Genomic DNA, 10550 nt, shown 5'->3' with positions numbered 1-10550 from the left:
AAACCAGGTAGATATCAAGAAGTATTTATCCAAAGGAAAGGGTCGAATTAAACAAAATCCATAGTGTGGAATATCAGCCAGTCTTTATGTATATACAGACAGTAAGATATACTGCATCCATAGGTGTATCTTAGCAATTGAAGTCATAGAAGACATAAAATGATAAAGATGAATAACAGGGAGAAGAAAACAAAAGAGGAAGTGAGAACAGAAAACAGCAGAAAGAAAAGGAAGAGGAGAAGGAGGAAAAAGAGGTGAGGGAGAAGGAGGAGGAGGAGGAAGAGATATTTTTCTTAAGTGGGAAGTGTGGTGGGGCATAAAGGGAGTAGTGGGAAAGGAGATAAAAGGAACAGTTGGGATGTATTAGGCACGTGTACCAACTCTGTGTCATAATGTGCACATTATGTGCAGCAAACATGTACTAATAAAAAAAATGTTTTAAAAATCAAGCCATTAACTGCCCATGAAAATAGTGCAAGGAAAGATTACGAGGTTGCTACAGAGCAGACTGGAGTTAGGCCTTAGGCACAACTCGGTGAATCTCGGTATAAGATTGCTAGAGAATATGAGACACAGTCTTAACCCTCACCTCTTCTGGTAACTCGTCTTGGCCTTCACGCACTGCGTCGTCCTTATGACATCCATGTTTCCAGGCTACTTTCAACACAGTGTATGTCACTCTGAGTGGAAACAAGTTCTTAAACTGTCAGCACCCCAGATCAGTCTGCGGGCTTCCTGAGAACCTTAGCGTGATGCTGTTCACACAAGCATCTCAAATGCAGGAGACGCTCAGTAAGTATAAGTTCAGAAGGTGAGTTAAGGCCTGCACTAGCTCAGCAGCTGTTTCTCTGTGCTAGGATCAATTAAAACCCACCTGCTGTTTTTTTTTTTTCTTTTCTTTTCCTTTTCTATCATCAACTATGTACCTACATGTCTCTTCTCTCTTCGCCATATTCTGGCTCAATCAATTTTTTTCACAAATACATTTCTCTCTTATACAACTTCATCAGTTTGGCCTTGTTCTATCATCACAATATTATAAAACTTGCTTTTCTTTTGAATGCTATTGCATAACATATTACTTTGTAGCTCCTGCAGACTTGATAAGTATTCCTGCTGTGCTGATCGTTTGTTACACTATAGGAATAGTAAGTAGTAGAACTAATTTCCAATATCCTACTTCAGTACCATCTCACTAGGAGGCCCTTGTTTTCCTGGCAAAAGACTTGATCTTTTGAAATCTGTAGAACCAGCGACCAAGCTGACAGTCTCTTCTCAGCTGCAAATGTGCACTACTGCCCCACAATGAACAGTAATGTTTATACCTATGTCCTATCAATTTAGGTGCATTTGTTCCTCCCTACACAGATAAGAGCTATGCTATAGTCAGGAATTTTCAATTCAGTGAAGCTCTTGATCACAAGGGTCAGAAGAATATATGGAAAGCTTGAATTGTGGCTACAGTTCGAGTGTAGTTTGTCCCCACCAAAGCTCTTGTTGGGGTTTGGTGCCAGTGTGAGGGACAGAGACGTGATGAGGCCTTCAAGAGGCATTTGGGCCGTGGGGAGCTGTCTTACTGGATGGATGAAGCTTTCTGTCTTGGAATTTGTGCAGCTCTGGCAAGAGTCCAGCCCTCCCACCCTTCTTGCTCCCCTGTGTGCCATTTGCTGGTCCACCTTCCTCACACGCTCAGAGCAGCACTCAGCCCTCTTCAGAAGCCAAGCATCACTAGCTCCTCACCTTTGAACTTCCAAATCCCAGAGTCAAAATAATCCTCTTTCTTTTATAAATTTCTTCTCTCTAGCACTGTATCCTGTTACAGCAACAGAAAACAGATTAAGACAGCCTCTATGGAGGATATAAACAAGACTCAATTGCTGTCTCTGAAATGCAAACAATGGGAAAACTAGAGGAATAATGAGCCTGTTATCACTCAACAAATGCACCAAAAAGGTCTGATAAATGACTCAACTTCTGAACTGCAGATATTAATTCCAATTTTAATTTATTGGTTAATATTTACGATTCCTGTTGAAAGAATCTCCATTTTTAATAAGGATTTTGTTGATCTCTTGGTAATTGAAATATGGTTAGAAGAAGAAAGGGCTTATAGCTTTAAGCTTCTTTTATTAAACCATGCAGAATCAGAGAAATCTGGTTGTCTTCTACCATCTATGAGCTTATTGCTTTGTCTGAGTCATCCTATTCAAGACTGAATCTTAACAAATACAAGTTATTCTTGCAGGAAGTAAAAAGTAACCTCAACATAATAAGATAAGTAAAAATGACTTAAAAATTAAGTCAGAAAAAATTTAAATTCTTTTATTTTCTTATTGTGGTTAAAAACATATAAAAATGTCAAGCATGGCCTTTAAGTGAAAAATCATGTGCATATTAGTCTAATGAGAAGAAAAATAAGGTGGCCTGGCCATTTTCTCATTAAATTGGCTTAATGAGTGAGAAAACACTTCATTCTTTAAAAAAAAAATCAGTTAGATTCTCTTCACCTGTGCTTTAAAATAACACGCTATAGGATAAAGGATGACATCACTTTAAACCCAAACCACAGATATATTGATTTCTATGGGCATTGTTGGGAAAATAGAAATTTATTTACGAACATAAAATACTCTACAGGAAGGAAACAAAATTTGAGAAAACAATAGAAATGTTTTTAGTTCATAAAAATCCCACATACAAGTTTCTAGAAAACAGGAAATATTTGAAATTAGAATAACCCATAATCAAATTATATTTAACATAATCTCTTCATAAGTCAGCAGTTGTGTACCAAATAAGCAATAAATTGTTCAGTATCAAAGAGATTAAAATCTTTTAGTCTGGGGATTGTGTCCTCCTCTTTGCTATCCTATGACAAACTCAGCGTGGTACCTCGTATGCTGCGTATCTGTGAATAACACAACTAGCTGTTAAACTCTGCCAAGCCAGAAAGTAGATACAATTATCCGTTTACAGGCACTTATACCGGTTGTTTGTCATTTGAGAGTAATAAGAGAAAGAGAATAAGTCCTTCAAAACCAGATCTATAACGTGAAAGCAGCAAATTGGACATCTTCCAAATGAATAGTGTAAAAAGGCGAAAATATCAAAATTAGAATTTGGTTCCCTACCTATGTATGTAACTATAAGTAATCCATAGTGTCCTCATTTTTTCTTTATAACATTTTCAACCACTTTTGAGGCGCAACATAAAGACATACACGAAAATGTAATTTGAAGCAACAACCGTTTCTTAAAACATTGAAATTTAATCAAGCTTACTTTAGAAAAAGGGATCAAAGGAGTAACTGATTAAGAGAAGGCCAAACTGAGAAATGTTGGACAGTCTAGGGAACAGTGTTATAAAGAAAAAAGCCCTGTGATCCTTTTGGAAAGATTTGCCTGAGTGTGTCATTCTGGACAGCTCCCTGCCACATGTCTAAGTTTTGTTGGAAACTGTTGCTTTCGCCACTATCAGGATGGGATCATTTTGTAGAGTTTATAAGGTGCACAGGCCCTGAGGGAGGGAAAATCCAAGTTCTCATTTTCTGCTTTTATTTGGCTAGCCCAGTTCAGGACTGACTACAGTAAAACCTGGATTATTCTAATATGTTGTGAAAAAGGAGGACTAAAATACATGAATTAGTCAGAGAATGACATTCCACTCATATCTTAATATCTATATTAAAATGTATGCTCACAGTGTTAACACTAGATTTAAGAAATTCTTCCATTGGCTTTTAAGTTATATCAGAACTGACATGTTCTTCTCTTCTATTATTTACTTTTATTTTTGATAAAATAGAAAATAATGCATATCTTACTAGTTCCCTGCAATTTTTTTTTTTTTTTCTCAAAGTTTTATTGACAAACAGATAGCAATGAGACAGCTTCAAATCATATCGGAAGGACAGTTTCAACAAATAATACACTGCATATATTCTTCTTACTGGTTAATTGCTGTACAAGATGCGGACTTGTGATCCCATTTACAAACACCATTAGAACAAATCATTCTATTGCAATTTTTTTTTTGAGGAAAAAAAATTGGATCTATTCTGTGGAATTGCTTTCAAAACCATTTTATAAAACATGCAAGAAAATCAGAATTTTTATGTTTATATTTTGTTTTTGATACAATGTCACACAATTTACTTAATCCCATTTATCCACTATAAAAGATGACAAATATATTCTTCAATGAATATATATATATATATATATATATATATATATATATATTCATTTAAGACTCTAAATTCAGTAGAATGAATATGAATTCTGGAGCCTGACTTTCTGGTTTAGCATATTGGTTCTGCCACTTACTGTGTGACTTGAAGCAAGTTAGTTTCCTCATTTGCAAAACAGACAAAAAATATAAAAGTAGCACATGCTTATAAGATTGTGTCATATATATATGATGTATGTGCATGTATGTAGTGTACACAGTGTGCCAGTCTTTCTCTGAATTTATATATATATATATATATATATATATATATATATATATATGTATATATATGTGTGTAGATATGTAGATATATATTTACTGTAAGGCACGTATATAACCTAGAGTAAACTTTCACATGGCTTTACATAAGAGTTTCTGTTCTAATCATTGTTAAGAAAGGCTTTATTATTTAAAAAGTCAGAGATGAAGGAGAGGTGTAGGAGGGGAGGGAGAGAATTTGAAGAGAGTTAGGAGGTGCTACCTGCATGAATTAACTCGCCACCGTGAGAACAGTCATTATACACAGCAAACATGTGCTCGTAAAAATACTGTAAAAACTAAAATAAGAACCATCTATAATCATTTTTCCATGTCAACAGTCATTTTCATACTCATGAAATCAGAACATGGAGCCCTTTGCATAATTCCTTCATCAGGCATTCAGTGAACACCTTCCCTGCCGGGAACTCCATAAGATATTAGACATTTGATTTTTCAGATTTTATTTTGAGAGGGTTAAAGCTTCCTCACACAATGCCTTGAGGGCTAGTCACTTAAATTGTATGGCAAAACAAATACTTCTTTCCCCTCCTCTCTTAATCCTATTCTTTGTCTACATCTACCTAACATGTCGAGGTCCAAGTTTTTCTTATAAGTTATTGAGGAAAAAAAAAAAAAATCTCTCTGGATGGTAATCCAAAATAAACAGTTCAAATAAGATATGCTTTGGGAAAAATGTTAATAAATTTGCCTCTGGCAAATTGTTTGGCTTTCCTTGTATTTCTTTCAGTTGGCAAGAATTTTATTTTGGAATTAAAACAAGGAATGAAGAAAAATGTCATAAGATTTCACAGATGGATATGTTTATTATACAGTAACGATTTTCTTACAAAACCACTATGGATGCGATGCGGTGTCCGCCCCCCTCCTGGGGCTTGCTGACACTGGCTGAGACCAGCAATTGAGACTGGGTGTGGTGGTGCAAGCCTGTAATCCCAGCGCTTGGGAGGCTGCAAACACGTGGATCACTACAAGTCTGATCTAGTAATGAGACCCTGAATACCCTGTAGACCCCTCCCTAAATACAAAATACAATAAAATAAAACCACTATGGAATGTGAAGAATCAGGAAGTGTTTTGTTTGGGTTTTTTTAAATTTTTTTTTTATGTGTTTAGTACAGGGTCTATAGGGTCTCACTACATAGATCGGACTCGTAGTGATTCTCCTGTCTTCAGCCTCCAAAACCCTGGGATTACCGCACGCACCACCGTGCTCAGTCGCAGTCGCAGCCGCAGCCTCAGCACATCCCGGGGGCGGGGCCGGCACAGTACACCAGGGATCAAAAGCTTAAGCAGGTGCTGTAGTCCGCTGAGCTATCTGGCCAGCCCTAAAGGATTTTTTTTTTTTTTTTAGAAAGCATTTATGTTTAAATTATCTAAGAAGGGTAAAATGATGGAATTGCTAGAAAGCTTAAAATCACCGATATTCAACTAGAATCTTGGTATTCCACAGCCCAGCAAGTCCTACCGGGTGCCGTTTATTTCTGTTGTGCGCTGCGCCCTAGACAAATGAGGACAGCAAAACAGACACGCTCCTTTCTCTGTGGTGCTTGGCTTTGTAAGAAACATGAAGTGGTAATAGTAAACTAGAACACAAAATAAATAACAGGTTGTAAATAATCTCTGGAACGTGGCCATTCATAGATCGGCTTCCTTCAGAATTGTAATTCCTTATCATTCTTACATTGTCTCTTTGCCCATTTTCCCTAAATGCTAAGATGTTAAAAGGAGAAAATGAGAAACATTATCTTTGTCTTTTTTTTAGCCCGGGAGGAGAAACGTTGACCACACCATCGCAGGGTGAGAACACAAGCTAGGACCGCGGTGCACACACACCGACTTCCGGAGGTGTGGATTAGCTGTCCGTATTGCTGATGTCCCTTTTGGTTCACTTGTCGCTCTGTCTTCTTAACAACAGTTTGGAAGAATTTAACTAACGAGTGTAGGCGCAATCCTTAATGATTTGGTAACCTTCCAAGATCCACAACCCTGAGGAATTTTCCTGGATTCCCTACTTGGAGGAACATTGCAAGCAACTTACAGCACACTAAATCAGCAGGGTTGGCCTGGAAAACCATTTATGTCATTTCTCTGCTTTTGTTTTAGGGACTCTTCCAAAAGAAGTGTCTAGAGAATCAGATATAATTTGAGCAGGGTATGTTAATGTGGCTTCAACAATGATTTTACTTTTCTTGTAATTTTGTACCCAATAGTCATTTTTTCCAATGATGTGTCATACTGTCCCAATTGACTGTCTGGACAGATTTTGGTCTAGAATTTAGCAAAAAAGGGCTGATAAAATTACCTTTCTTAGCTCAGTGTTGTTCATAGTGAATCTGCTAAGCTATATCCCCTCTTCTTTCCCCACTGTTCATCTATATGGTGTTGGATGATCTATCAGTTCTCAATCACATTTGAATGAGATTAAAAGCATGTTGCTCTTAGCACTTTAAATTGGAGAATGGGAAGAGTCAGGAATTCTCACAGCATCCTACCCAGTTTAACAACACAGTGCATCCTAACCTTCAGCTGTTGACCCACCACTGAGAGCCACACCCAAGTTGAAATTGTAGAAGCGACCGCTTCTGAGGCACACCAGACAGTCACTGGGGTGACACAACCCTGAAGTTGAATCTAGGTCAACGTGGCCTCTGTGACGCTGACCTTCCCATTTGGTAGTTAGAACCAAGAAACGGGCTGCAGCTTCCACACCCAGGGAACCTCGCTGGAGTACTGCCATCGATTTGCATGTAGCCTTCGCGTCTGTGGAAAAACAGACTGAGGGTTTTCCAGTCATCCAGGGAACTTAATCTAATAAGTCAAGCAAGAAAATAAAATATTAAACATTTGTCTTACATTATGTGTGGGATGTTTGTATTTGGGCGAGGGAAAGAAATGTCGGCACATACTTCCATACAAATTGTGATATTTTGCGTTATCTTTCTCCATTTAAAATTTTCAGCAAGGAAATTCCATCAAAGAGACTAAAAATGGTTTGAAAGGTATGAGAACTCTTCTTGGAGCATTTTTTTTCCTCATGATGTCCTCCTAAACCATTTTAAAAATTAAACACACAAAATCAATTAAGTTTATGGTGCGTTTCCGCTTCTGTACGTAATTCATTTTTGAAGTTAACTTTTGATTTTCTGTCATATTCATTTGTAATTCTTGGTGAGCTACCTGTGTTTCCATTTAACAACTGTCGTCCTTCTCAGTGGTGTCCTGCTTGTAGCACTTGTGGTGAACACGGCGCTTGACTACTTTCATTTTGTTTGCTAACGAGCTCTATTGTTTATTTTTTTTTCTATTTTAGAAATAAATTCATAACATCTGGAAGTTTTAAAAAATCATTATAAGTCTAAAGACTTCCTCTTCTGCAAAGAGTGATCTTCCTTTTTCAGAGTGACAGAAATAATTTGCTTATTGGAAATTGTAAGAGTTCTAAAAGATACAAAGAAAGTAAGTCACTTCAGTTGTGTTTTGCCAGACTAGGCATTTCATATTTCCGTCACATGTCATTTGATTTTGATTAATTATCTATACATGTAATGCCATGTAGCAGTCATCATGAGTTATTTTTAAGGAAGGACAAAGCTGGGTGTGGTGATGTGTGCTCATCATTCCAGCCCAGAGGTGGCTGAAGCAGGAGGATTTCCGGGAGTTCAAGACCAGCCCGGGCTACATAGTGAGTTTCAGGTCAACTTGAACTGCATAGCAATATCCTGTCTCAAATAAATCAAATAAATTCTGTAGATAAGATTATTTGAGGGCAGGATTTTGGAAAAGAAGTGGGATTTGAACATGAAACAATGATGAAAGATCATTACGGATAGAAAGCAGATGCCAAGACCAGGAAACCAATAAATATAGATTAAATACTGGGAAAAGACATCGGATTTCTTAAGGCTAAGCCTGGATCAGACTGAGCCGCATATCTGGAATTAGCTGAAAGTATGCATGGCATCTTTGCGGCCCATCTTCTTGCAAATGAAGAGAGTAGCTGCGCACAGAAGATTAAAGTATTATCGACCTATTCAGTATAACCCTCCCAAGACTAGTGCTTTGACCAAAATGGGAGAGGCTTCCAATGGACTCTTTCTACTTGTATTGGTTTAGTTTGATTAGTCAATTTAGTTTAGTTTAATTTAAATCACTTCATGAAATTCATCTAATATCTGTAAAATGAAGAGGTTTCGGTGGAGATGGATTCATGACTGTGGTCCTACAAATTTTTGATATGTTATTAAAATATTACTTCCCAACTCACCCTCACTTACACTAATCAGCATGTACATGGGACTGTGACTATTGGTGTGTGCATGGGACTGTGCCTTTTGGTGTCAGTGCCTATGACAAGAGGGTGAGGTTGGATAGGAATGTCCTACATGCAGGAGTAAAGAAAGCACATGGACAAACATAAATATAAAGTGAGGGGCCGGGGAGATGGCTCAGTGGAATAAGTGCTTCCCTGGCAAGCGCAAGGGCCTGAGTTCAATCCCTGGTTCGAAAAAAAATAAAAAATAAAAGAAATAAAGTGAAATTCTCCTAAAAGCATTGTCGTGTCAAACCCAAGATTTCCAAGAGCAAAGCTGAGACCCTTAAGAGCAGGAGGAACCACATGACCCAGCCTCCTCCTTCCATGAATAAAACATTGACTTTATTGCATAGGCCAGTAACATAATTATACAGAGACTTTCTTTAAATTTGCTGTGACGTGTAGACAGAAATGAAGTCTGCAAACAGGTAAACAGAAGACTTTTTAATGGGCATTAATATTAACAAAGAGGGTTTAACTAGAAAGTCATAATCATAAGTTAAACATAAATGGGTCTCATTTACTTCTATTTATTTTGGTAATGGGAAGCTAAGAAGGCTTTTAGTTTCTGTGTTCTTAAGAATTATTTGGATTAAGAGCCCCTAAATCTGAGCCCTGTATTGAGTATGAGAACATGAGGAACATCTGATGCTTTCGAGCCCAGTGGGTTTGTGTTGTGCATCTGTCCGTTCTTTAAGAAGGTTGTGATGTGGGCCTCCTTTTTATCTGCAGACAGAACTGGCAGTATTAGAGGAGCTATTGCAGCTGTGTTGGAATTTTCTACTGAAAATTCCTAAGCATGACTCAGATGACAAATTACATTTGATAGAAAGTCTGGTGGGATTTTTGGAGTGGAGCTCCAGCCCTGGGAATGATTAAATTAACTGAAGACCCAACAGGCAACTCCTGAACTCCTATAAGATGCTGCAGCCTCAGTGTCACTTTTGCAAAGTGTACAAAGCACCCACAGTGGTCAGAGACAAGCTGCTGTGCTCAGTGGAGAGGGGAAGTCCCCTTTTCTGTGGCTTGCCAATACGATTACAGTAACAATGGGGACAGATGAAGTGACTGTCGAAGGGCAAATTTAAAAAGACTTCCCTCAGGAGAACATGCTTCTAGTACTTCAGAAAGTGTCCCAAGTCCAGCAAGGGCTTCTCAGCAGTTTTCTTTTCAATAATTAAGTCTACTAAGTAAATAACAAGTTCATATATGCACGAGAGATGTTTACCCACTTCTGAGAAGAAAATTAACATAATAAACACAAGTTATATCTCATTATAGCAGTTTCTAAAAGTTTTCCCTACTCTACATTTTGTCAGCCAGATTTATTTACCTATATAAACAGGATAGTCGTTATATATACCATAGTATACTTATTTACAGTGTATAAACACATACAAATACATATACAAGTTTTTCTCTATCCCCCCATACCCTAATACAAAGTTATGTATACGATGGTGACAACTCACTTGATTTTATTTAAAATTTACTTAACTACATCACTGAAAATTACAAAAGATTAATTTTGTGACAAGAATCAGAATAGTAATTTTTAAAAGACAATCATTAAGTCTACAGTTTTATCCTTTCTTTCTCTTCTTTTATAATGCTCCGTAAGAAAAATTTTTTGGAAAGTGTATTGTTTAATTCCAATTTCCGTGAGGAATTGTGAGAGTCACATAATCTTTTTGAACTTTGTTTCTGTTACATTTTGGAGTAATT

This window comes from Octodon degus, unplaced genomic scaffold, assembly GCF_000260255.1.
Source record: "Octodon degus isolate 3935 unplaced genomic scaffold, OctDeg1.0 scaffold00025, whole genome shotgun sequence".
NCBI lineage: Eukaryota > Metazoa > Chordata > Mammalia > Rodentia > Octodontidae > Octodon > Octodon degus.
Note: the sequence above shows the minus strand (reverse complement) of the source record.